The following is a 27,140-nucleotide window of genomic DNA, read 5'->3' as shown; positions in this document are numbered from 1 at the left end:
CATTTATGGAATGTAATAAAGGGCATATTTATATAAAAATGTATAAAAAATATCGTATACTTACTTGAATCGTTTGAATAAATAAAATAAAAAGTTAAGGAAGTATACATTTTTATAATATATTTATATTTATGCGCCATACGGTGCTTGTTCGAAAGGCAAATTATGTATAAAATAAATAAATTTTAATATTTTGTATAAGGTTCATATTATATTTTCTTAAACTACGCATTCTTCATCAAACCGTGAGTTTTTCATTTAGTTAATACCTATACTAATAGGTTTAGAGAACGTAGTTGGTTTTTAAAACCCAGTGTATATTCTGGTGATACACCCTTCATAATAAAAGAACTGAATTGAGAACTTAATTCACTCAAAAATGTAAAAATCGCAGGAGCCGATTATAAATGAGTGGAGCAAATTAAACATTTTGGCACTGTGGCACAAATCGGTATCCTATGTTTGTTCAATAACTGCCGAACGACATTTCAAATAGCAAAACTTGGACGAAAGCAAAAGTCATAGCCATACTAAAACCTGGGAAATAACCAGAAACACCAAACAGTTACCGCCATATCTCGATTCTCTGTCACGTATAAAAGCTTATTAACCCGGGATCTAACATTTTATCATTTTCCGAGATAACTTGATGAAACATTTAGCAACATAGCTTTCCACTCGTAAGTGCCTCGAGGAAGCATGCAGTAATTCATGAGGTATGTCCAAGGGTACCGGATAGCCAGCATTACAAAATATGAGTAGACTTGACTGTTGTTAGATAAAATCTAACGGCGCGACTGAAAACGTAGGTCAAAATTGTCAAGTATATTTCTCTAGCATCTCTATATTAACCATATATTAACAGTGGTAGGCACTTTGCCCAAAAATTAGCCGGACATACCAGCGGAATTACATACTGTTGATATATTTTAGTGTTTATTTCGTTTTTTTATCTGTTATCTTTTATTTTAGCGTTTGTTCCATTTTTGTGTATTCCTTGAGTTCTTATTTAAATTTATATTCTTTTAATTATTGTTAAAAATGGATATTATTAACATAACAAGTAAATAAAAATACTATAAAATAAAAAAATATTTTGTATATGTATTATTAGATAAACGCATTAGAGGAAGGCCGCCTACACGTTGGACAGATGATATCAGGCGGATTAGTAAAAACTGGCAACAAACAGCACAAAACTGTGAAGTGTGGAAACAATTGGGGAAGACCTATGTCCAGCAGTGGACGTGAATTGGTTGGATGATGATGATGATTAGATATAAACTAACGCGCGACCGATCGTGTGACAGAAGAAAGCACGACTGTTCCTGAGTTAAAGACTTGTATCGCATAGAGAAAGCGGTTGACTTAAGAATCATACCACTGCAAGCGGGTTTTAGACCTTGGAGGGCCAGCATAAGCCAAGTTCTAGCATTGATGGAACACAGCGAGCACGAAATCAAAGGAAAAAAGATAACAAGCCTAGCTCTCGTCAACCTAAGCGCCGCGTACGACACCGTCAACCATAGAAACCTGCAGAAACTATATATATGTCATTCTTAAAGACTACGAACTCATCAAAATAGCGGAATCACTACTGCAACATATACTTTAGTCTTGATGTAAAAAATGTCGTTGTCAATCCCAAATAAATGGCTTGGCTTAGTTTAGCCGCTACTTTTTAACTTATACACCAATGATCAACCAACGCCAACTTTTACTTGAAAATTTTTATACGCTGCCGACTTAGGCCTAACAGTCCAAGTTTCAAGCTTTGAAGGGATCGAACAAAAAATTGAAAGCTGCCGTCAATTTGATGTCAAATCATTAGGAAAAAATTCGCTAGGATCAAATCCAACCAAAACTGAAGCGCTTTCCATATTTATTCCCGAGTGACCAAAAGGAAACTAAACATAACCTGGAATATCACCTTGCTAGAACACACCCAAAAGCCGATATATTTATATCCTATTACCCATTAACATACAGGTTCCACTGTGAAAAAACTCGATAGTAAGTGAATGCGCGTAATAACCTTTTAAAGAAGCTTAACAATAGTAAATAGGGCACTAAACCCCAATACGCATGCCCAGTATGAAAGAGATTCGCGCACGCCAAGAAAGTAATTGTCAGTCTGAACGAAACTTGCAGACTCATTACCGGTTTTATGAGACCAACCTCTCTGGATAAACTGTATAAAATTTCAAGCTTCTCGGATCTTAAGTCCCTGTAGAACGGCCCACGACTTCAACGAAAGATCCAAACAGACTTTTGACAGCAGCCACCGACTTTTTAGCCACGAACAGTTTCCCGACTGAAGTCAAGAAATCGTTTCCTTAGCGCCCTGCTAGACGAACCCCCACCCTGTTATCCACTAACAGAAACTCAACAAAGCGGGATTTCAAGCGACTGGTCAACGTGGCGCATGCTGAACCGTTGAAGAACCGGCCAAATTTAGACCAAGTTGAACATGTCAAATGACAGGAATAATGTTGGTTAGTAATAGCAGTCTGATTTTTGCATGAGAGTTTAACAATAGAAGCACCAACATCTTTGCATACCTAGAAGCACCGGAGCGGTCAAGATGACGGGTATTAGAATTTTCTATCGCCAGTCGTTTTCGTATCGTTTTTTAATTGAAAAAAACCTATATTGAGTTAATACCTACTAACAAAAGACATTTAGTTAATTTAAATAAATTATTTAATTATTTAAGCACAATTTATGTAGTAACAAAATTTTTTTAGTTTTGCTTGTATAAGATATACACACAAATTTTTTACATATATGTATATGACTTTCACATGTCTTATTTTAGTTTTAGTTCCCAGTTTTTCACTTCTTCTTCTTCAGGTGCTATCTCTGCTACGGAAGTTGGCAATCATTATAGCTATTTTAATTTTTGAGTCAGTAGATCTGAATAGTTGTTTTGGGCTTCATCCAAATCTCAGCAATGAAATTGGTCTTCTTCCGATACTTCTTTTGCTATCTACCCCTCCTTGCATTATGAGTCATAGGATGACATATTTCTCGCTCCGCATCACATGTCCGAGATATTGTAGGTTTTGTCACTGCCTACGTTTATTATTTGATTGAAGTGTTGTATTTCTGATTTGTTTCCGTTGATATTGTCTTGTCCTTAGTCAGATGATCTTGTCACAATTCTTCTGCTAACTGAAGTAGGAAAGTTTGCCCAGATATTTGACAACCAGTAACTTCCTTATACAGAATCCAAGCATTTATTCCTACCATATCTAAGATATTAAAAAAGCCTGCAACGGCCATCTTCTTGAAGCTGATTTGGTTAAGCACTGTATGGCCATCTGATCTACAAAGTCTACTTCGTATTTTGTATGGTTGTAGTAGGTAATGGTTTTAGGTCTCTCCTTTTTGTCTATGCCTATTTCAATATTGTTTGAGTAAAGAGAATTCAGCGCTAGAACATTTTAGATCATTTTTCCCTGGTACACCTGGTTTCCCTAGCTAGCTCAAGTCTTCGTGTATGAAAATTTTTGATTTTATAATTTCATCTTTTCGTTTTTTATTGACGGAGGAATATCCTTTCTTGCTCGGTTTATTGTTCCAGTACTGCTGGTAGCCTTATTTCGTAATACTTTTTATGTATCGTGACATTTCTTCCCTTATTCATAAATAGGCCCATTAGACGGCTAATCATATGTTCCCCTAGAAGTTGATTTTCTGGTCGTTGTTCATCTTTGCGTAGGTAAAGAAATCCATGCAATAAATATTTGGACTAGACATTAGCTGTAAGCCAGAATTTGATTCCAAACTTATTGGGTTTATACGCCGTGTACTGGGTGAAGTGACATCTTGCCTTTGTGGGAAAAATCTGTTCGTCGATAGATATATTTTAGCCAGTTGTAGGTGTAGCAAAATATACAATTCTCTATAAATAAGTTCCATATTGCCGACACAAGTACAAATTTATCTGTTGATCATCGCTCAGATCTGGTACTTCTTCTCCGTAATAAGTACCGCATTTTTCTAGGTAGACATCAACATATTCAACAAGTAATTACACTAAGTACCTACCTGCAAAAGAGAACTTGTAATCCTTAAAATAGATGTAGCAAAGTCCTAAATTTATAAGTTTCTAGAATAACTATGAATAAGTAGTAATACAGAGGGTCAAAAATAGAGAGCAGTCAAAATGACCGCCTTGGTGCTTCTAGGTATATATTAACACATCTCAAAAAGTAATTACACTAAGTACCTGTAAAGGAGGAATTATATTCCTCAAAGTAGATCTAGGAAAAGTCCTAAATTATCAACTTTCTAAAACAACTAGGAATAAGTAATACAGAGGATCAAAAATAGAAAGCAGTCAAAATGACCGCTCTGGTGCTTCTAGTGTTAATGAAAGGGTAATTAATAAGTTGGAAGTCCTGTCCGACAAAATACATCTGACGTTTTCGTAGACTGACGTTCCAAATTTTTAACCTGTTCCACAATTAAAACTTCCCCTATTCCAGTGTTTCCATAAATATGTCAAAGTTTGTCCTACTACTAAATTCACACTAGGATTGCAGTACGGTTAAGATAGAAATGCACATTCAGTGTTGCCACAGCTCCTGTGTGACACTCTTGAGAGAGCAATCAACAACTGGTGGAGACCGACAACCCTGTGCGTTTATTCCCTATTAGAAATGTATTCCCCTATCTTAGCCGTTTTGCATTCTCGGTGTGAATTTCTCAATAGACACCCTTAAGCTATTAAAAAATTATCAGCTTGTTATTAATTAACTTTTTTTGGTACGCGGGATCAGACCTATACCTACTGTTTCTATACTAAAGGTATTCGCTGTCACCCTAGGCCTCCAGAAAATTTGGTACAGTTATGGCCCTGGTAGTGGAATATCGGGCTATTCCCCAGGCAAGGATAACACATATTTATTCGATGTTAAACAGATTGCGAGCCGACGTTGCTGCAAGAAGTGGACATACCCGCTATTGAATTGTTTTGTTTTGTTGTTAATTTTGTTAGTTTTAGTGCGTTTGATATTTTTAATTAAATAAACCTTCAAGGTAGTGTTTTAATTTAAAGCTCTGTCAACAAAAGAGATATTCGGATAATTAAAAAAAAAACCTTAGTGATACCTCAAAAATAATACAAAAGGAGTATAAAACAAAATCGGCCCTCCAATTTTTCCAGAGAATTTTTTAAATTAGGAGAAAAAACAACGCTTCCATTCACCCCCGTATAATGCCATGTAAGCATACTTTTTTTGTTACTGGAATAACAACAAACGACATCAATATGTACCTACAAACTGATGCTAGAATCTTGAAAATCGGAGTAGAAATAATAAAGTTATAGATTGTCAAACTTAATCAAAAATTTTGGGTGGCGGAATTTTGTGCCGGTGAGTGTATATAAAACATTTTTGTAGCTTATAAGTAAAGACCGGATTATATGTTTCTGTTTTGACTGAAATATGTGCATATATGTCTGAAATATAAGTAAAATATGTTGAAAATATTCCCTAAAAGTTTAAAATATGTTCCAAATATGTGAAATATGTGAAAAACATTTTAAAGTAACAAGAAAATATGCGATAAAAAATGTATAAAAGTTTTATTAAATAACGGTAAGTAGGTACATATAGTGACAAAATTAACCTAAACATAACAATGTATACCTATCTAGTACCTACTACTATTACTTACGTTTCTACATTTTATTCCTTCTTATAAAAACAATTCACAATCAAATGTTTTTCAATATTTTCAATAGTAAAATTATGTCGCCTATCCGTTAGTAGTAATTTGTATGTTGACAATCTTTGTTCAACATCAACTGATGTGATTAGTGCAAATTTTATAACATTAACAATCTACGCATTTAAATTGGTATTAACATCAAAATCGCCAACAATAATTTGGTTTGCTTCCTGTAATAATAATTTTAAATCACTATTTTTCTGTAAAGTTTCAATAAATTTTTTATTTATTGATTGTCCAATTTTTCCAGAAACTTCTTCAGCGTTTTCCTTAAATTTCTGAATTAAATTAAGAGACTCTTGCAGTGGAAACGATTCAGTTTCAAGATTGAGGATGGTTTTATAAACAAATTCATAATTCGATTTAATAAAACAAAGCTCATTGTGCAGTGATCTGTTTTCTAAAATTGATTTGCATTTTGAAATTGCACCAATATTTGTTTCTTCAAAACATAAAATTAGTTAAAAAATGAATAACCATCTTCAATTTCGTTGCAAAACGAAAACACAGCCGAACCATATTCTAGTCCAATCAGAGAGTGCGGCAAGCACCCCTACCGGTTTCTAAACTTATTAGTCTCTCATCAGGAGGCACATATGCTGCTCTCCCTGATCCAACCAAAACAAACCCCATCGTGCAGTCCTGGATTGCAACGAACGAAATGGCATAGATGCCCTAGCGGCAACTGCTAGCAAAAAGACTAAGTTTTCACTCTAATGGCATATAAAACAACATAATGCTATTCTACACCCCACCAGAATGAAAACAATGGGAACCTTCTCTGGTTACACCTCCGAGGCTTCTACAATTTGCAAGCCATACGGATGCTGAGACTAAGGAAGATGAGGGAATTCTACAATTTAAAATTCACGTCCCATCTGCTCAGCGCGGTAAAATGAGGGAATTCTACAATTTACAATTCCCTCATCTTCCTTAGTCTCAGCATCCGTATGGCTTGCAAATTGTAGAAGCCTCGGAGGTGTAACCAGAGAAAGTTCCCATTGTTTTCATTCTGGTGGGGTAAAGAATAGCATTATGTTGTTTTATATGCCATTAGAGTGAAAACTTAGTCTTTTTGCTAGCAGTTGCCGCTAGGGCATCTATGCCATTTCGTTCGTTGCAATCCGGGACTGTACGCTGGGGTTTGTTTTGGTTGGATCAGGGAGGCGTGCCTCCTGATGAGAGACTAATAAGTTTCGAAACCGGTAGGGGTGATTGCAGCACTCTCTGATTGGACTAGAATATGGTTCGGCTGTGTTTTCGTTTTGCAACGAAATTGAAAATGGTTATTCATTTTTTATTTACATTTACTCTGTGCGGAGTATGAAGGGAACTATTCTCGTTGGAACTTTACCGCGCTGAGCAGATGGGACGTGAATTGTAAATTGTAGAATGCCCTCATCTTCCTTAGTCTTAGCATCCGTATGGCTTGCAAATTGTAGAAGCCTCGGAGGTGTAACCAGAGAAGGTTCTCATTGTTTTCATTCTGGTGGGGTGTAGAATAGCATTATGTTGTTTTATATGCCATTAGAGTGAAAACTTAGTCTTTTTATAAAATTAGTTCTTTTGTAACGAGAAAATGTTCCGCATAAAAACAGGCAGCTTTTAAATATTTTCCCCAACTTGTGATTATAGGCTCCGGTTGCAAATGAGTATTTGGTAATTTTTCTTTATATATCTGAATCCTTAAAGGCGATTTTAAAAATATTTTCTTCACGTTGCTAATTAAATTATTAAATGTAGGAAACTAATTTCGAATTTCTTCCGCCACTCTGTTTAAACCCTGCGCCAAACTTTTAGTTGTTGGCCAGCTTTGACCATGCATGACGCAGCATCGGAAACCATAAGCAAGATTTTGTTAGTTGGAACAATGTCGGGAAGGAAAAAGTTCATGAAAGCATCATTTATAAACCTAACCATTGTTACATGGTTAACTGTGTACTGTGTCAAGCTGTTTACAGCCAAAAATATGTCAAAATATGCCAAAATATGGTAAAAATATGCCAAAATATGTTAAAAATATGCCAAAATATGTCAAACGGTCGAAAATATGTTCAAACCATCAAAATATGTTAGAAAACCGAAAATATTCTAAATATGTAAAATTAAATTAGTGTCAAACGCCTTTAATTATCATAATTCGTCCACATCCTGAAGCGTTTGATTGTATCTTTGATGGTTATCGATATGCAAAAAACATATAATCCGGTCTTTACTTATAAGACAACAAAGAAATTCATTCCTTCATAAGAATCTTCTAGTTATAATACAAAAAGAGATATGGTAGGTGAGAAGAGTTTTTTTTTCTTTGCATGCTCAAATCGGTGTATTCAACTTGAGATAAGAGAGAAACGGTCGATTTTAGGTGTATAATGCAACCAATACCTTTTGTAGTGTTTGAAAAGGCTTTTAAAATGAACAATATTAAGTGTCGATTACATCTAAACTAAGCGCGATATGCTGCAAACAAATTGATGACTAATGTATTTTAAGAAAAGATGAGAAATATATTTAACCCCTTATCCATCAGAATTTAAATGCATCGTTTTCCTTCTACTATACCGTTTATTATACTGTTATTTCTATTTTCAAAAAGTTGGACGGGTTTAAAATGAATGGTTTAAAAAAATAAGATCAAATTACATAGCGCATTTTTAAATTTCCTTAAAAATCTTCCCTTTTCTCCCTGTAACTTGAAAACAGTAAGAGATAGTGTAATGAAAAATAAAAACGAAATTTATATTCAAAAAAACCTACATTTTTGTTTGGTAAGTTTTTTTTCGTATCTCTTATGATTTTCGAGTTACATGGAGAAAAAGGAAGATTTTAAGAAAATTGAAAAATGTGATATATTTTTTGAACTATAATTTGAACTTATATTTTTCAAAAACCATTCACTTTAAACACGTCCAACTTTTTGAACATAAAAATAACACTATGGTAAAACGTATTGTTAAAGGAAAACGATGTATTTAAATTCTGATTGATGAGGAGTTAAAAATATACTTCCCATTTTTTCTCAAAATATATTAGTCATCAATACTTTGCAGCATATCTCGCTTAGTTTGAATGTCATCGACATTTAATATTTCTCATTTTAAAGGCCTTTTTAATCTCTCTTAAAGGTATTGGTAGCATTATACACCTAAAATCGACCGTTTCTCTGTTATTTCAAGTTGAATACACCGATTTGAGAATGCACCAAAAAAACAAACTCTTCTCACCTACCATATCTCTTTTGTATTATAACTAGAAGATTTATAAATGAGCGAGTCTCTATGATTTTTTATAAGCTACAAAAATATTTTATAATTTTTTTTGTTAGATGCATAGTTTTTAAGATATTCGTCAAAAACCGTCCGAAATGGTGTCATTTTTCAATGAATATGGCCAATTTTCAACCACGAATAACTCAAAAAACATTGAGTTTTCAAAAAAAAAATTTGCTTAGAATTAGACAGTTTTTGTTTAGAATTAGATTATCTAGCCATTTCCGTGGTTAGTTTAACCGAACAATTTTCCACACCTGAGAAGGGGAGGGAACCACCCCCAAGATAAAAGCGCACATCGACATGGGACAGACTTTGTTTCCTGATCTATTCCCTACTTATTCTGAAAATATCAAGTAAATCGACCTAGTAGGATGGAATTCGGAGCCAAATGTTCTCATTGACTGCCCTATTATTTGCCTGATGTTTGGCTGCCTGGCTATGACTGCCTGATATTTGGCTCCGAATTCCATCCTACTAGGTCGATTTACTTGATATTTTCAGAATAAGTAGGGAATAGATCAGGAAACAAAGTCTACCCCATGCCGAGGTGCGCTTTTATCTTGGGGGGTGGTTCCCTCCCCTTCTCAGGGGTGGAAAATTTTTCGGTTAAACTAACCACGGAAATGGCTGGATAATCTAATTCTAAACAAAAACTGTATAATTCTAAGCAAAATTTTTTTTTTGAAAACTCAATATTTTTTGAGATATTCGTGGTTGAAAATTGACCATATTCATTGAAAAATGACACCTTTTCGGACGGTTTTTTACAAATATCTTAAAAACTATGCATCTAACAAAAAAATAATTATAAAATTTTTTAGCTATGCTCATTTTCATATAATAGTTGACTTTTTCATGAACAGATGAACGAATTCTGCTGATTTTTGTTTTACATATTATTTTAGATTTTCCTTTGGTATTTACAAACTTGGGCAAATGTTTACTCGAATTTCTTTTTTGTACATATACCGGGTGGAAGAAAACAAATGTTTTTCTTATGTTAAGTTTGAGACAGCCTGTAGGGAGGACAAGGCACAAATATTAGTACATATTGCAGTCGTCTTATAGTCTTATGTTTTTCGAACATTCTGTGTTTTTAATATTGCACCTCCGCTCAAAGAGTGTCATAACTTAAAAAATTTAAAAATCGGTTTTATTGCACCAACAGTATAATAAAACTCCTATCTCACAAAGTGTCACGTCTTTGGGTCAAGTATTTATCGTTAGATGACACTAGTGTCATTATAAGATTATCCAAAATCAACGACGCACCGAACAGAAACAGTGTCACATATCGACTTGTGCAAAGCATCTGTCCATTTAAGATGTGTATAAAGCATCGTTTGTAGACTTAAAACAATATGATTACTTTCTTCAAAACAATCTGTGTATGCGCTCAAGAAAAGTGACACATTTATCACTTATTTATTTATCTTTTTGAAGTATTTTATATTTAATTTTGTTGCTTGTATTTAAAGTTACATCATCAAAAAGTATAAGTGTGTTAACCAGATAAGAATAATGATATTATATTCTGTACTGCAAAAGTCACTTTTGATAAATAATATTTCGTTAATTTTTCGTTATTATATCAGTACACTGTCGCAACTCAAAAAAATATATTTTTAATATTTTTAAAATATGTACTTAATACGCCATTTTATAGAGCTTCAAAAACCATTGTAACTGACTAAAATAGTTATTATTCTAATTTTAAGAGTTTTCCAAATAAACCCGAAAATATGTAAGGGCAAACTTTAAACGTCGTTTTGCCGAAAAACTTTGCTTTTTTGACTTATGACACAATTTGAGCGGAAGTGCGACATCCCCGATATCTTTAGAAACAAATAAAATATACGCTTTTATTACTTAATATGTGTTTAAACTGAAACAAAAGTTTGAGCCACCCTGTAGGGAGGAAATGATAGAAAGGTGGGTATACATCGAAACAATGTCGGAGTCTCATATTTTGTGAACATTTTACTTTTTAGTTTCTCTGTTATCATTAATAACAAAAAACTAGACGTGTTTACTCTATAATATGTGTTTTAACTGAAGATATGCGATACGCGAGGAGGCCATGTCTTATCATTCACTAAGATGAAATTCTTCTTCTTCTTCTTCTTATGCAATCCACTAATGGATGTTCGCGATCACGTTTGACCATTTTTCTCTATCCCTTGCAGTATGTATTAGGTCTCCTATGTTTTTTAGTCCTGTCCAATGTTTGACATTACAGAGCCATGACATTTTCTTCCTGCCCACTCCCCTTCTTCCTTCGATCTTTCCTTCAATTAAGGTTTGCAGAAACTGGTATCTTTTATTTCTAATTATGTGCCCCAGGTATGCCGTTTTTTTCTGTTTAATTGTGCGTAGCAGTTGTCGTTCTGTACCAATTCTTCTCAGAATTTCTTCATTTGTTATTCTTGCGGTCCAGGGAGCTTTAATAATTCGTCGATAGATCCACATCTCAAATGCCTCTTGCTTATTCATTGTGTTTATTTTTAAAGTCCATCCTTCCATGCCACTTAGGAGCACCGATCATATATAGCATTTCGTGAATTTTAGTCTTAGGTTTAGGTCAAAGTCAGAGTTCGTAAAGACGTTTCTGAATTTCATGAATGCACTTCTGGCCCTTTCTATCCGACATTTAATTTCCATATCCGACATCCAGCCTTCACATATCCAGGTTTCCAGGTACTTAAACTTTCTTACGCGCTCTACATCTAGGTTGTTATATGCTAGTCTTGCATTTTGATGCTGACATAATTGACGGCTTATTATAAGAAACTTCATCTTTTTTATCTTGATGCTAAGTCCCATGTTCTCGCTATGCTCTCCAATTTTATTAAGAAGGTTTTGGAGGTCTTCTACAGTAGGAAAAATGAAAGAATACCCATGAACGAACAAATAAAACACGCTGTATTTTCCTGTCGCCGTGTCACACAAAAAATTGTCCAGCGCAAGTACATATAAGAATTATTATTACATGTACTTGCGTTGGACAATTTTCTTTGTGACGCGGTGACAGGAAAATACAGCGTGTTTTATATGTTCGTTCATGGGTATTCTTTCATTTTTCCGACTGTATATTGTCTGTTATGAAGACCGAGTCATCCACATATCGTATATTATTGACCCGGTACCATTTACTTTGATGCCGCTTTCGCATTCCTCAAGAGCTACCTGGAAGATACTTTCTCATATAAATGAAAAAATTTCATCGATAGATGAAATTATTTCATTTATATTATAGTGCGAAAGGAACAAAGTATTCAAAGAAAGAAAATTTGCTCAATGTAGGTCTCGCTACTTAAAGAGACTCCACGTAGCCCCCAATTCTTACTTACTCCTAAGGAAATTCCACCTCAAAACATCACAGAGCCTCCATTAAACAATCTTGTCTCTATTATGTTGCGCTGTGCATACCGCTCACTTGGTCAACAAATAACTCTTAAGGTGTCGACCAGAATTGTTAACGTTTTATGCCTTTCTGTTTCTGAAGAACTATTAACTGTTTTTTTTATTGTTTATTTATTTTTGTCTCAGTTAAAACACGTCATGTTAAAGAATACAAGCGTATATTTTCTTTGTATTTAAAGATATCAGGGACATTCAAAAAACATAATGTTCACAAAACATAAGACTATAATACCATTTCAATGTATACCCAAACTTATACCTTGTCCTCCCTTCAGGATGTCTCAAACTTAACATAAAAAAACCATTTTTTTTTCTTCCAGCGGTATTAGTTCAAAAAAGAAGTTTGAGTAAACCTCTGAAAACTGTGTAAATACCAAAAAAAAAAAAATATAAAATAATAAAAGAAAATGTGCGGAATGCGTTAATTTGTTCACGAAATAATCATGAAAATGACCATTCTTTTTAGGCGATGCCTAACTTTTGAAACTATGTGTTCTGAAAACTAAAAAAATAGAGATCAGGGAAGTTAAAGGCAAACAAAGAAGAATATAGAGTTGGAATGTTTGTATATTTCATATTATGCAAGGAAGATAAAGATAATGAAAATAAGTGGAATGAAAGACACAGATAAAAACACAAAAAATATGTAATTAATTTTTTCTTTTTTTTAATTTAGGAGCAAATAAATAGTTCCCCCTCCCCCTCTTTTTCCACTACCCCACTAGTTTCTAACAATCTTCTCTTTCCATACTAATCACCCATTAACACATCATATCTCAACTTGCAATTTCTTTTCAACTTCATTACTGCCTCCCCCACTATCCCATCCCTAACACAGTTTTGATTCTTCTATTTTCCTATCCTTCATATTTTTCTCCACTCCTAGTCATTTCTGGTTTGACCTTGTGTCTCTGTCTCTTTTTTCAGGTCCTCTATATCTCATCTCACCATTTCTTTCATAATTTATTTAAATGGCTCTTATTATTATTAATCCTTAAATCGGTCTGGTTTATTGTCTCTTTGGAATGTTCTTCACACTCACTTATCCTGTTGCCTGTTATATTACTTACTCATTTTCTCTCATCTCCGTTTACAATAATAAAAAACACCATACATCCAATCACTCTGGTCTGTCATATATATCACTTTCCTTACTTAGTAACATTCTGTCACTTCTTTCTTTTTAGATTCTTAGACTTTACTTAAGAATAGGATACTGCACACCTACATCCATTACGACCCATTCAGTCAAACTTCTTTCAGACTATAACATTTAAGTTTTAATGCATTCACTATTCTTCTTTTTTCATCTATCTTTTCATTTCCATTTATATCAGGCAACTTCCAATATCCATTTATCCCAATTTAAAATAATTTTTTCACATTTTTCATTTGTTTGATTTCAGTTGCCATCACATACGTTCATAAAGTTCTGGACTTAAATATATTTCATTTAGTTCAGTCTGTTCACTCCACTATCACCAATAGAAATCAATCTCATACTTTTCTATTTCATATATTTATTCAATTTATATTCTTCTTTACATACTGACACCAACCCACAATTTGACCTTTATTGGTAGCTCTCATTCTAATTATTTTATTCACTATTCTACGTTGGTAGACTATCAAGATACATTACTTCCAATTCATTCAGTCCTTTCAAAACTACATAAATATGAATTAGACTTTATGTCACATAGTTTAATTTTATTATATTATTACATACTTTTATTCATTTCACAATACTATATACAATCATATCCTTCACACATATATCTACCTCACTAACAGTAATCTTTAGTTATTTAATTTTGTTAATAATTATTTTCCAACTTTTAACAGACATAATTATTCATTACAATAGTATAATAATAAATTTAACACAATAAATAGCCACCTTTTGTATATATACTGTTTTCTCGCAATATTCTACCGTTTACCTTCAACCTGTTGCCTGCTTGCCTTGTTAGGCAACCAACATTTCATCACATAAAAATACTCTTAAATTCTGTTTTTTTCGGTTTGTTCAGCTTTGTTTTTCCACGCAAGTCTAATTATCTTTTATTATGTAGTGTATTTCCTTGTTTCAACAAAACTCAACTTTCATCTCGTCATTTCACATCCGATGACGTCACAACTTAAACCATGTAATATATCTGCATTAAATTTAATGAATCTATAAGTTATTCTGGAATAGAGAGTTGCTAATTTAAACTTTACAGTAGATTTTATTATTCAAATAATTTAAATTATTTTTGCAGACAAACCTTTGCATTTTATTAAAAAACCCAAAATCAAATGAAACTTTAACCAAATATTGGCTTTATCTTGTCATGTCATGTCACCCTTGTCAAATTGTATATCCACTTCCTAATTTCTCAGTTGGTCTGTGCCCATTGAATTGGCAAGTACCTAGCATCTTCGAGCAGGGAACCATGGCACCCTTTTAGCATGTGTTCCACTTTATCTATTAACATCGACTTGTAGTCATAACATTTTAACATATTACATTATGTAAACCATATATGATGATGTTAACACTATTTACAGTGTGCTAGTTTCAAAATACTCGGCAGGATGTAAGTATTCCCACATTTTTCAGTTTAACAGTCACATTTTTAACCTTTTGCTTTAAACTAACGTGGAAATACTTCATTCTAGGCACTGAAGATGTTCTGTTTAGAACGAAAACGTTCTGCAATCCATGACATTTTATAGTTTTAAATAAACGATTTTATACCAGAATACATCTCGAAGTTTTTACTTCTGTATTGGTTTTTTAAATAAATAGTTATTTATGATATGTGTTAAAAGTACACGTTTAAGGCACGCATGTGAAATAGGGATGGGAAAAACCTACCGGTAATAACCTAAAACCGGTTTTTTTCCTTTGCAATAATCGGGTTTTCCAGTTGTTTTTTTGTCCCGGTTATAACCGGTTTTTCTTTTTAAAACCGGTTAAAGTAATAACCGGTAAAAAAACGGATAAGTGGAAAAAATACTGAATTTAAAGAAAAAATGGGAAAATTTTTCATATCCGTGCTGAAACTTTAAGCTGACTGCAACCGATTTTACAACACTGATGACTCATTTCTATACTGATATGGTCTGATATCGATTCGAATGTAATATCGCAAACTAATGCGCAATGTAAATGTAAATTATTTAGTATTGGCTATGACTAAAAAAACCTAACACCGGTTTTTGGAATAACCGGTTTTTTTGACCGGTTATAACCGCCAGGTTAAACTGTAGGTAAAAAAACCGGTATAACCGAAAACCGGTGTTTTTGTCAAAAACTGCCATCCCTAATGTGAAAGTTCACATGAGTGCCTTAAAACTGTACTTTTTAACACGTATATCATACAATATTTTTTCTACAAAAGTCTTATATATTAACAATTATAATTTATTCATTCCCAGTTACAGGACAGTATCTAAAAAAACTTTTACTTGAACTTGACTGATATTCCATTTTTATATTTTCTTTGCTATTACATCAAAACTGCCTATACTGTCAATACGTAAATCATAACAACTATAGAATGGCATCTTACTTTTATTGTTGTATATTCTAACAAATTTTAATAGTTTTTTTCTACAAACGTGTTAAATATGCAATAATACAGTTTACATTTATCTTTAAAAAAACCTTTTAAACAAACCACTTTTTTCACATTGCGCAAGCTGTACTATTTATTAATGTTAATAAATGAAATATAAATATTTTGACGTCTCACAATTTGAGAATTCACTTTTAACTGCAGTGCCTTAAATATTTTAAAGCACTAGTGCTTTAAAGTAGCATTTTTAACGCTCCTATGGAGTGCTAAAAATTGCATTTTTAACACGGTTGTAGAAAATAGTACATTATTTAACTTTAGGAGCACGTAAGTGGTATTTTTAAAAAGGCGATTTATTGTAACCATATTATTCGTATATTGTTTTCAGAGGAAACCGTATTGAAAAAGAGGTTTTAAATTCAAAATACTGTTTGCGCCTTCCGCATAAAAGTTAACTCAATAAAACATTTCCTCGTAAAATAATAATAAAAATCTACATTCTTTTAGGACCGCAGTAGTAAAATTTTCCTCTAGACCCGTCATAAACGTGATAAAGGATTGGCCTCAGAACAATAGCTAAACTATATTTTGTTTTGTACAGAATAGTATTTCGCGTTGTTTTTAATTACAAAAGAAGTAATAATGAAAATCAAATATGCAGGGTATTCATCACGAATAAAGAAAAAATATTTAGTTTGCAGATCTCAACGGAGAAAATATTAAATTTTTAAAATGTTTAGACTATGCGCATAAAACGTATAAATACTAGGGCGGTCCGATAAGTACTTAGCCTTCAAAATAAAAATGAAACTTTTGGAAAAGTGGCGATTTATTTCTGAACGTATTCTTCTTTTATCTGGATACGCTTGACCCCGCGATGCTCCAGCTTCTTTAATCAGTCTGAAAATTACCTTTTCTCGAGGTCTGCTAAGCAGGCTTCCGTGGCGGTGAGTGGTGATAAACTCTTTGTTTGACTTAAATTTCTGTGCCCTTAAAAAACTTCTTTGACTAAAAAAAAAAGAAGTCGTACAGGCCAAATCTGGAAAATACGTTGGATGGAACAGCAGTTTGTAGCCAAATTCGACCAATTTGGCCATGACGATGGCGGAGGTGTGAGGTGTGAGGTGTGGTTTGATCATGCTGGAAGAGTATTTTTTATTGTCCAATTGGGGCTATTTTTTCTTAAATTTGGCATCGAATCGGGTTGTGTGTGTGTATTTAGATTTATGACCTTGGTTTGAACCAATTGGCCAGCTCATTTTTTTTTATTTTCATAGACACAATTTCCTAATTTTAACTGATATACATTATATTTTAATAATTACAAACATATATTACATACATTACAATAAAAATACATACTAATATTTTAAACACTCTTACTAAATATTTATACTAAACCACTAATTGATATTAAAATATTTTTTTTTTCAGCGCTAAGACCTAAACCCGATTCAACCTCTCGGAGGTTTAGGCCTTCTTTGTGATTTTTTTTGCTTTTTTTTTGCTTTTTTTATTTTGTCTTTTTATTGTTTTTTAATATTAATTTCTTTTTTTTTATTATTTTTTTTTCTTTTCAACGAAAACTTTTCGTTTATAAATTTGCAAAAGTCTGTGTGTTATTGCGTCGCCGCTCCTGCAATACATAGAACAGATGTATCGATGGATTCTTATGTAGTTTTGTCTCCTGAATCCAAATCTGAAAACGGCATTTCGATATCTCTAACCGTCTTCGAGATAATCGACCTCAAAATCTAAAATGTGACGTCACAATCCGGTTATCTCCTACCGACGCACTAAATGTCAGCTCAAATGGTTGATTAGGAAGTAGGCTACTTTTTTTTTAAATCTCGATTTGCCAAGCATAGGTTGTTTACATTTGAGTTTGACACTTCGTGAATGTCAAACTAAATTTTAAATTAAGTATTAATAAAACATCAATGACATTTGGGCCATGTTAAACAAAAAGCAACCAACCCTCAATTTGTAAATTAAGAGAAAATTAACTTTTTATGTTTTTCTAAATATTTAATTTTCCGTCGTATTTCTTTAAACGATAACTTCACTAATCAATAGTTTAATTTTAGAGCAATTTTATCATAGTAGTATCAAAATTATCCTAATAATTTTTTACAAAAAAAAATAGCCATATTGAGGGTTGGTTTCTTTTTGCTGTTGGAAATATATCTAATAAAATGCAATCTGCAAAATCCAACCAACCCACAAAATCCATGAATAAAACCGAATAGTTTCAGTCAACTCAGTAATACCATACAGTAGAATTTCTACTATTAAACATAATATCAATACAAATAAAAAATATGCGATAATCAGTCAAAACAACAAACCATAATATTTAAAAAGTAAGATAAACATAGCCTTAATCCTAAAACTTACCATTTTCTGAAATTTCCCGAGCCGCTTTAATTATTTTAACAGTTCTTGATTTAAACATATTTTTCGCATTAAAGATTCAAAGATTTCTTCATAATATAATAGATATAACACAACAAATATTTTAATATTTAAGCACGAAGTAATATTGGTCAGTACCTACACGTAAAAACAAAAATATGCAACATTCCAGGAACCGTAATCGGCATAACAATATCAACCCACTTGGCTGGTACTTTTCGACAGTGCAATGTAATAATATGTTCAGTCCAGTGATACACACAAACAATCCAAGAGGGTTGGTTGTCTTATGCGAAATCTTAAGTGAACTATTATTAAACAGAAATAATTTGGAGTAGTATTTTTCATGGTTTAATATTTAGAATGGCTTGGTTGCTTTTTACACAATGTAGAATACATATTTTTAAATCGATATGTGACATTACCTTGTTTTCCTCAAAAATGTGGGTTGGTTGCTTTTTGTATAACAAGGCCCATTTGATAGTGAATTTAATTATTATATAAAATAAATAAGATGTTCAAAAATACAATTTGAGTATAATATTTAAAAACGATACTTTATTAACAGTTTTAAAAAGGTTTATACCAGTATTATAAATACGGCCTCCCCTTTATGATAAATGGACTGTTCCATTTCTAGTCGTTCGCTAAACTCAACACAACGTGACACAACTGGCTAGTGGTTGTAGAAGGTAATTTTGTTGTTTTTTGAGAATTTTGCCGAAATTGGCAAAATTACTAATTATTTAGTATCTAATAATTATTAACTATTTAGAAATGATTTTTTTGTCGAATTGGCAAAATTATTGACTAAAATCACTAGTCAGTATTGTGTCTGTGTACATGTATGCATCCTTCTAATGAAAAAAAATATTTGAAGATTTTTCTCAAATTATGGATACCAAGAACATTTTCATTTATAACTCTTTTATTTTTAATTTGACAAATAAAAGTTATTCTTCATAAAAAGCTCTTCATGTTCTAAGATTTATGATGCAACCATCATATATATAGTGTCCCAAAAGTAGTGGAACGGTCGAATATTTCGCGAACTAAACATCGGATGGAAAAACTGAAAAATACGTGTTTCAATCATTTTCAAAAATCTATCCAATGACACCAGACACCAACTCCCACTACACCCCCTGAACGGGGGGGGGGGGGGTTACTTTAAAGTCTTAAATGGAAACCCCTAGTTTTTCTTGGCAGATTTGGATTTGTTACGTAAAAGTAAGCAACTTTTATCCAAGACATTTTTTCGAACTGTGGATAGATGGCGCTATAATTGGGAAAAACGATTTATCCTGATACCATGGATAAATTATAGAAACGGTCTAATATCTCGAGAAATACACTTCCAAATAAGAAACCAAAAAACAGGTTTTTAATATTTTTCGAAAACCTATCGATAAACACTAAACATGACCCTCCAACCCACCCCCTGGAGGTGGGGTAGGGATGTAACTTTAAAATCTTAAATAGCAACCACCACTTTTAATTGCAGATTCGAATTCATTGCATGAATTGCATGAAAAAGTAAGCAACATTTATTCGAAATATTTTTTAAAAATGCTGATAGATGGCGCTAATAAATCGTATTTTTCCAATAAAAGCGCCATCTATCAACAATTCTAAAAAATGTTTCGAATAAATGTTGCTTAGTTTTTCATGACAAATCCGAATCTGTAATAAAAAGTAAGGGTTGCTATTTAATATTTTAAAGTTACCCCCCACCCCACCTCCAGTGGGTGGGTTGGAGGGTCATGTTTAGTGCTATTCGATAGGTTTTCGAAAAGTATTAAAAAAATTTGTTTGGTTTTTTATTTGGAAGTGTATTTCTCGAGATATTAAACCGTTTCTATAATTTATCCATGGTATCAGGATAAATCGTTTTTCCCAATTATAGCGCCATCTATCCACAGTTCAAAAAAATGTCTTGAATAAAAGTTGCTTACTTTTACGTAACGAATCCAAATCTGCAAGAAAATCTAGGGGTTTCCATTTGAGATTTTAAAGTTACTCCCCACCCCACCTCTAGGGGGTGTAGTGGAGGTTGGTGTTTGGTGTCATTGGATATATTTTTGAAAATGATTGAACAAGTATTTTTCAGTTTTTTGATCCAATATTTAGTTCGCGAAATATTCGACCGTTCCACTACTTTTGGGACACCTTGTATAAAATTGTATTACTTTTATACGAGGTATATAAAAAATATGAATTTCGATCAAGAGTAAACTACCTTTATAGTTCATAACATTTAAATTAGAATGATATAATGGCACATTAAAACATAACTATTAATTCTAAACTACTTTTCATAATAGAAATTTTCCATATTATGAATTAAAATACGTAAATATACAAAGTTTTCGTTATGACAATGCTCGCATTTTCAGCTTGTTTTTATATATATTTTTTCTGATTTTTTTTTATATTTATTTTTTGAATTTTTTTTTATATATTTTTTTTTAAATATCAATTTTCATATTTTTTAAGTGGTTATAAACAATTTTATACACATTTATATTTCGTGTACATAAAATGGAATTTAAATTGGTGGGGAGAGTAACTCCTACTGTTTGTAGATTCTTATATAACTGTTGATTCAGCATCTGGAAGTGTGCGCAATCAAAAATCACATGCTCTAATGTACCCAACTCCCCGCAAGTGTAGTTTTGAGAAGTGGCCAACCCTAGTTTATTTTTGTGAACTGGATATAAACCATGTTTGTTCCTTGCTCTATTTAAGGTTTTAATGAAGTGCCGATTTGTAATGTCGTTAAACCACGGTTTTCTATAAATTTTTGGTTGGATATCATGAAATCGTATACCTTTAAGAGAGATATCATATTCCCGTTGCCACTGCTCCATTTGTTTTTTCTTAAACCATTGTCGTAGATCAGTGACTGGCATTAATGGTTCTTCTATCGTTTCCCCTGTTGTAGTAGCATCCTTGGCAAGTCTATCCACTATTTCATTTCCGTTAATTCCATAATGAGCCTTAATCCAAACCAAAGAAATTTGTTTACCTGTATTCGTAAGTAACTGGATTGTTTCTAAAATTTTTATAATTACTACTGATGAAGTGCTTGATAATTTAGTTTGTACTATTGTGTCTACCGAACTTTTGCTATATGTTAATATAATGAACTTATTCTTGTGATGGATATTAATATACCTCAAAGCTTGAAGATTTGCGATGAGCTCAGCAGTATAACTAGACATTTGATTTGAAAGTTTAAATTTTTTGGATAGATTTTCATTTGAATGGTAAAAGGCGCATCCAGTAAGACTCAGCGAATTTGGATCCATCTGTATAAATACATTCGGACTGCGGCAATCTTTTCAGAATTTTTTGCTCAACAAACGTATTTATGTCAAATTGATTAACATGTGGTTCAATATTAAGATAATAATATGGAATTTGTAGTTCTAATACGTTATAATCACAATTATAAAAGGGAAGGATGTCATTTCTGTAAACCTCGCTATTAAATTGGATTAATAGCTGATAACTGCTTATTACTTTGGGATGAATTTTACTTCGCCAGAAGGGACTATCTATTTTTGAATTGAGGTTTTGTATTTTCTCAGATATTTTCTGTGCTAGGAGTTTTGATATAAAAACATCACACAAAAATTGCCGTCTAAGATTCAAAGGAGGCTCTGCTGCTTCGATTTCTAAAATATGTGTTGGTGTGCTTTGTATACATCCAAGACAAAGTCGTAAACACGTATTTTTTAAGCACCAACTTAAAAATTGCACTAAATTATTTGCACAATAAATTAATGCACCAACTTAAAAATTGGTCATTTTTCATGTCTCGAATTTCTTAAACCCGTTGTCCGATATAAGTGATTTTTTACTATGTTATAGCTTTATTCTTTATCAATACCACTGTAAAAGTATCGGCGTTATCTAACTGCCCCACGAACTACCTGGGCCCATTAATCCCAAGTACCTGCAGTCCCATCGCCGAGAAAGTTGGGGATTAAGTCTTAATGATCGTAAATTCCAAATTTGATTATAGTTGAAAGTAAGAATATAAATATTTTCAGTTATTCACTTCAGTTGCAAGTATTACAGTATAGTTTTGTCCGTTAGTGTTTAACTTTTAAATGGCGAATACAACTACTATGTTTACTCAAATGGGAAAACTTTTATTAATAATTAATAAATATGAATGTTCAAAGGCCCATGTCTCCAAAGATGAAAAAGTTAGATTTCGATGAATCAAAGGGTATCAACAAAAAGTGTACACAAGGGAAGGTGATGAAAATTACATTATTCTTGAAAAAAGCATCGCTAAAGAAAAATCATGCTCCAGATATCCACGTTGACCGGCAAATTATTGATAATTCTACAAAGAGGAACGCTGTAGAAGATATAAATATGTGAAAGACCTTTAAAGATTGTCCATAAGGAATTGAGGAAGGAAAATTTTAGCAATTTACCGCTGACGACGAAAGACATTTCTTGCGTTCGAAGAAATATCTATGCTGCAAGACGAAAATCCACACCATCATTGCCCAAGTCACAGGAAGAAGTTCTACAAGTGTTAGTGAACTTAAATTTTAAAACAAATACAGGTGAAAACTTTATATTATCTACGAAAAATAATTTCGCAATTTTTAGTTGTTACGCAAATCTTTACATTTTGTGTAATGTAGATTCTTTGTATGTTGATGGAACTTTTCAATACTGTTCTAAATATTTTTGTTAGATGTTTACTATATATGGCTACAAAAATGGTTTTTATGTTCCTCTAGTATTTTGTTTGTTACCAAATAAATCACAGCAATCGTACAAAAGTACTTTTGATACATTACTAACAATATGTACAGATTTGAATTTAAATTTCAAACCGAAGTGAATAATTTCTGATTTTGAAATAGCAATTCAAAATGCAGGCAAGTTAGTGTGGTCCGACATTATTATTTTTTGTTGGAAATTTCATTTAACACAAAATTGGTACCGAAAAATTCAAAATTTAGGTTTGTCCTCGGAATATAAAAATCAAACTATTATTGGAAAAAAATTAAAATTGTTTTCGGCATTCCTTATGATGTTGGTGACTTTTTTCTGATGTATTTTTAAAATTATGCTAGAAGATGACAGAGTTTTGCAATTTTGTGATTACCTAGTTGATAATTAATTATATATTTAACGAAAGATTCAACATTTCCAGATCACATGTGGGCTTCAGATTCATCATCTCTTATATTAACTACAAAAGCATGTGAATCATTTCACTCGAAATTTAACGAATGTTTTTATAAATCACATCCTGACATATTCAAATTTACAGACATTTCGTTAAATTTTAAAGCAGAAGTATCTGTGAAAACTGCACATAGATTCGAAAAAAAAAACTTGATAAAACGGCAAAAAGAAAAGTTGATTTTATTGAAAATAAGCTAAATGAATATTACGTTAACATTACTAAATTAGACTTCATTAAGTGAGTTTGCAAATATTATGCAGCTAAAAATAAGCTAAATGAATATTACGTTAATCAAAACATTACTAAATTAGACTTCATTAAGTGAGTTTGCAATTATTATGCAGCTAACTTTTAAAATCGAAAATATAGTGTTCACTCTTACTTATTTTAATCACTAATGAGACATTAGAATTAAGCATTGTTATTGTTTAACTGTAGTTTTTGTTATTGTATATAAGTTAATGTAGATTTATAAATAAACTTGATTTGATTATATTGTTATAGTTTCATTATTTAATCATTTAAAATTTTCGCTCATGCTTTGGGAATTGGGTTCTTTTTGAGTACAATAAAGTAAAATAAAAACTATATATGTTCACAAAAATATTATGTAAGTACCTAGGTAGCATGGGGCAGTTCGTAGTCGCTTTTAGTCCTACTATAAAACTGAACCCATTAAAATCTAGGTAGCGTGGGGGAGTTCGTAGTAGCCCAATAATATTGTTGTTCGAAAGGTAAATTGTCAGTGTGTACCAGGTGTAACAATCAAACTGTGATTTGTTCTCAAAGTTCGCGTCACCCTGTGGAATATTCTAGCATTTATAAAATACTGAAATTAAAACCCAACTATAGCCCTATGTTTTCTTAACATTTTGTTATTTTTCTTTATTTACTTATATTTGAAGAGTACAGGGGAAAAACAAGCAATATCACTTTTTCATGAATTTTGGTTTTTCTCGCCAGATGGTAGCAAAAACTGAGTACTATCGACTAGACTATCGATTCAGAACAATAACCAGAAAAATAGTCTATTTTTAAAAATTTGTATCCAGGCGAAGGACCAGGATTGTCCGCACGCCATTGGACAAAAATAAGCAATGTTAGCAGTTTTTTGGTGCATTATTAAATTAATAACTTAATATAGATTAATATTATATTAAGAGTATTGACTAATAATTGCAAGAATTCTGCTAAAAATGTCCTAAGTAGTTTTTAGATAATATAAGAATTAAACATTTATTGGTGTTTATCTCAATATGTATAAAATGTGACATTCCTTGTTTTTCCCCTGTACTCTTCATGTAATAATAGAAAAGTTAAGTACTCCACTAGCTACGTTTTTCATCAATACATAGTATTTTTAAATTAGTATGGCAAACTTTAAGGGGCAATTTTGCACGAAAGAACAATGACAGTTTGCTTTATAAATGGATGTCCGCAAATGCTTCGTTTCCGGGATAAGGGGTGTTGAAATTTTTCTTACAAACTGACGATTTATTTATTGCTTTAAAACCGATTGAGATATGCAAATAAATTGCTTTTATCAGAGCGCGTGTAGAGGTTATAAATTTATTAACCCACCAATGCCTGAATTTTTTTAGTAAAATTTGCAGCAATTTGCCATTTAGTAAAATTACGGCGTAAAAAGTTGTCTGATTGTCCAAATTTTGTAACATTCGGTGCATATTCGATTTAGTCCAGAGACTATTTCGGGTATTGCAACTATACAATACTTAATAAGTATGTCTGAAAAAATTTATGATAGATACACTAACATTTAAATAAATAAAAGGGAAAATCCCATTGATCCGGTGTTGACGATAGTTTAAAAACCTTACAATGTAGTAAAAACTTCTGGAATTAGGGCAGCAATGAGGGTATTTTGCTCCGAATTCCGTCCTACTAGATCGATTATTTACTTGATAATTTCACAGTAAGCAGTTAGTAGCTCAACAAACAAAGTCTACCCTATGCCGTTGTGCGCTTTTGTCTTGGGGGCGGTTCCCGCCCCTTCTCAGGGGTGGAAAATTGTTTGGTTAAAACAATCAAGGAAATGGCTAGAGAACCTAATTCTAAGCAAAAACTGTTATATAATTTTTTTTTTGAAAAATTAACACTTGTTGATATATTCGTGGTTGAAAATTGGCTATTTTCATTAAAACAACACCTTTTCGGACGGTTTTTTGCGAATACCTTAAGAACTGTGCATCTAACTAAAAAAACTATAAAAAACATTTTTGTATCTTATAGAGAAACAAAGAGACTCGTTCTTTTAGTTATAATAATACAAAAAGAGATATGGTAGGTGAAAAGAATTTGTTTTCTTGATGCATGCTCAAATCGGTGTGTTCAACTTGAAATAACAGAGAAACGGTCGATTTTAGGTGCACAATGCTAGCATTCCTTTTGTATTGCTTGAAAAGAGCTTTAAAATGAACAATCTTATATGTCGATTAGGTTTAAACTGCGCAAGATATGCTTCAAAATAAATTTATGACCAAAGAAATTTAAAGAAAAAATGAGAAATATATTTAACCCGTCATCCACCAGAGCTTCAATGCATCGTTTTTATTCTACAATACGTTTTATTATAGTGCTCTTTCTATGTTAAAAAAGTTGGACGGATTTAAAATAAATGGTTTAAAAAAAATAAGATCAAAAATTTTAGTGCGCATTTTAAAATTTTCTTAACAATCTTCCTTTTTCTCCACGTAAATCGAAAAAGATATAGGAAATAAGATACCGTACAAAATGTAGGATTTTTTTAGATAAAAATTTTGTTTTTGTTTTTCATTACTGTATCTCTTATCATTTTTGAGTTACATGGAGGAAAAGGAAGATTTTTAAGAAAATTTAAAAATGCGCTCTATAATTTGATCTTATTTTTTTTTTCAAAAACCATTCATTTTAAATCCGTCCAACTTTTGGAACATATAAATAATATTTTAATAAAAGGTATTATATAGGGAAAACTTTTCATTTAAATTCTGATAGATGAGGAGTTAAAATAAACTTCCCATTTTTTCTTAAAATACATAAGTCATCAATTTTGTTGCAGCATATCTCGCTTAGTTTGAATGTAATCGACATTTAGTATTGCTCATTTTAAAGGTCTTTTTAAGCACTACAAAAGGTATTGGTAGCATTATATACCTAAAATCCTCCGTTTCTCCAGATGTTTCAAGTTGAATACACCGTATTTTGCATGCACAAAAAAAACCCTTTTCACCTACCATAATATCTCTTTTTGTATTATAACTAGAAGATTTTGGAAGAAACGAGTCTCTTTGTTAATTAATAAGCTACAAAAATTTTTTAATATAGTTTTTTTTATAGATGCACAGTTTTTAAGTATTCCCAAAAAACCGTTCGAAAAGCTGTTTGTTTCAATGAAAAGAGACAATTTTCAATCACGAATAACTCAAAAACTATTGAGTTAAAAAAATATATAGAACAGTTTTTGATTAAAAATCAGGTTTTCTAGCCACTTCCGTGTTT

At 32.1% G+C, this 27,140-nt stretch overlaps 1 protein-coding gene across 15 annotated transcripts in view; it reads left to right on the top strand.

Moving 5' to 3' along the window:
* The window catches only part of LOC114337883 (prominin-1), a 940,102-nt gene that overhangs the window by 187,090 nt on the left and 725,872 nt on the right, over nt 1-27,140 (top strand). The window lies entirely within an intron of this gene.

Source organism: Diabrotica virgifera, chromosome 8, assembly GCF_917563875.1.
Source record: "Diabrotica virgifera virgifera chromosome 8, PGI_DIABVI_V3a".
Classification (NCBI taxonomy): domain Eukaryota; kingdom Metazoa; phylum Arthropoda; class Insecta; order Coleoptera; family Chrysomelidae; genus Diabrotica; species Diabrotica virgifera.
The sequence above is the reverse complement of the archived record's forward strand: the minus strand, read 5'-3'. Positions and strand labels throughout refer to the sequence as shown.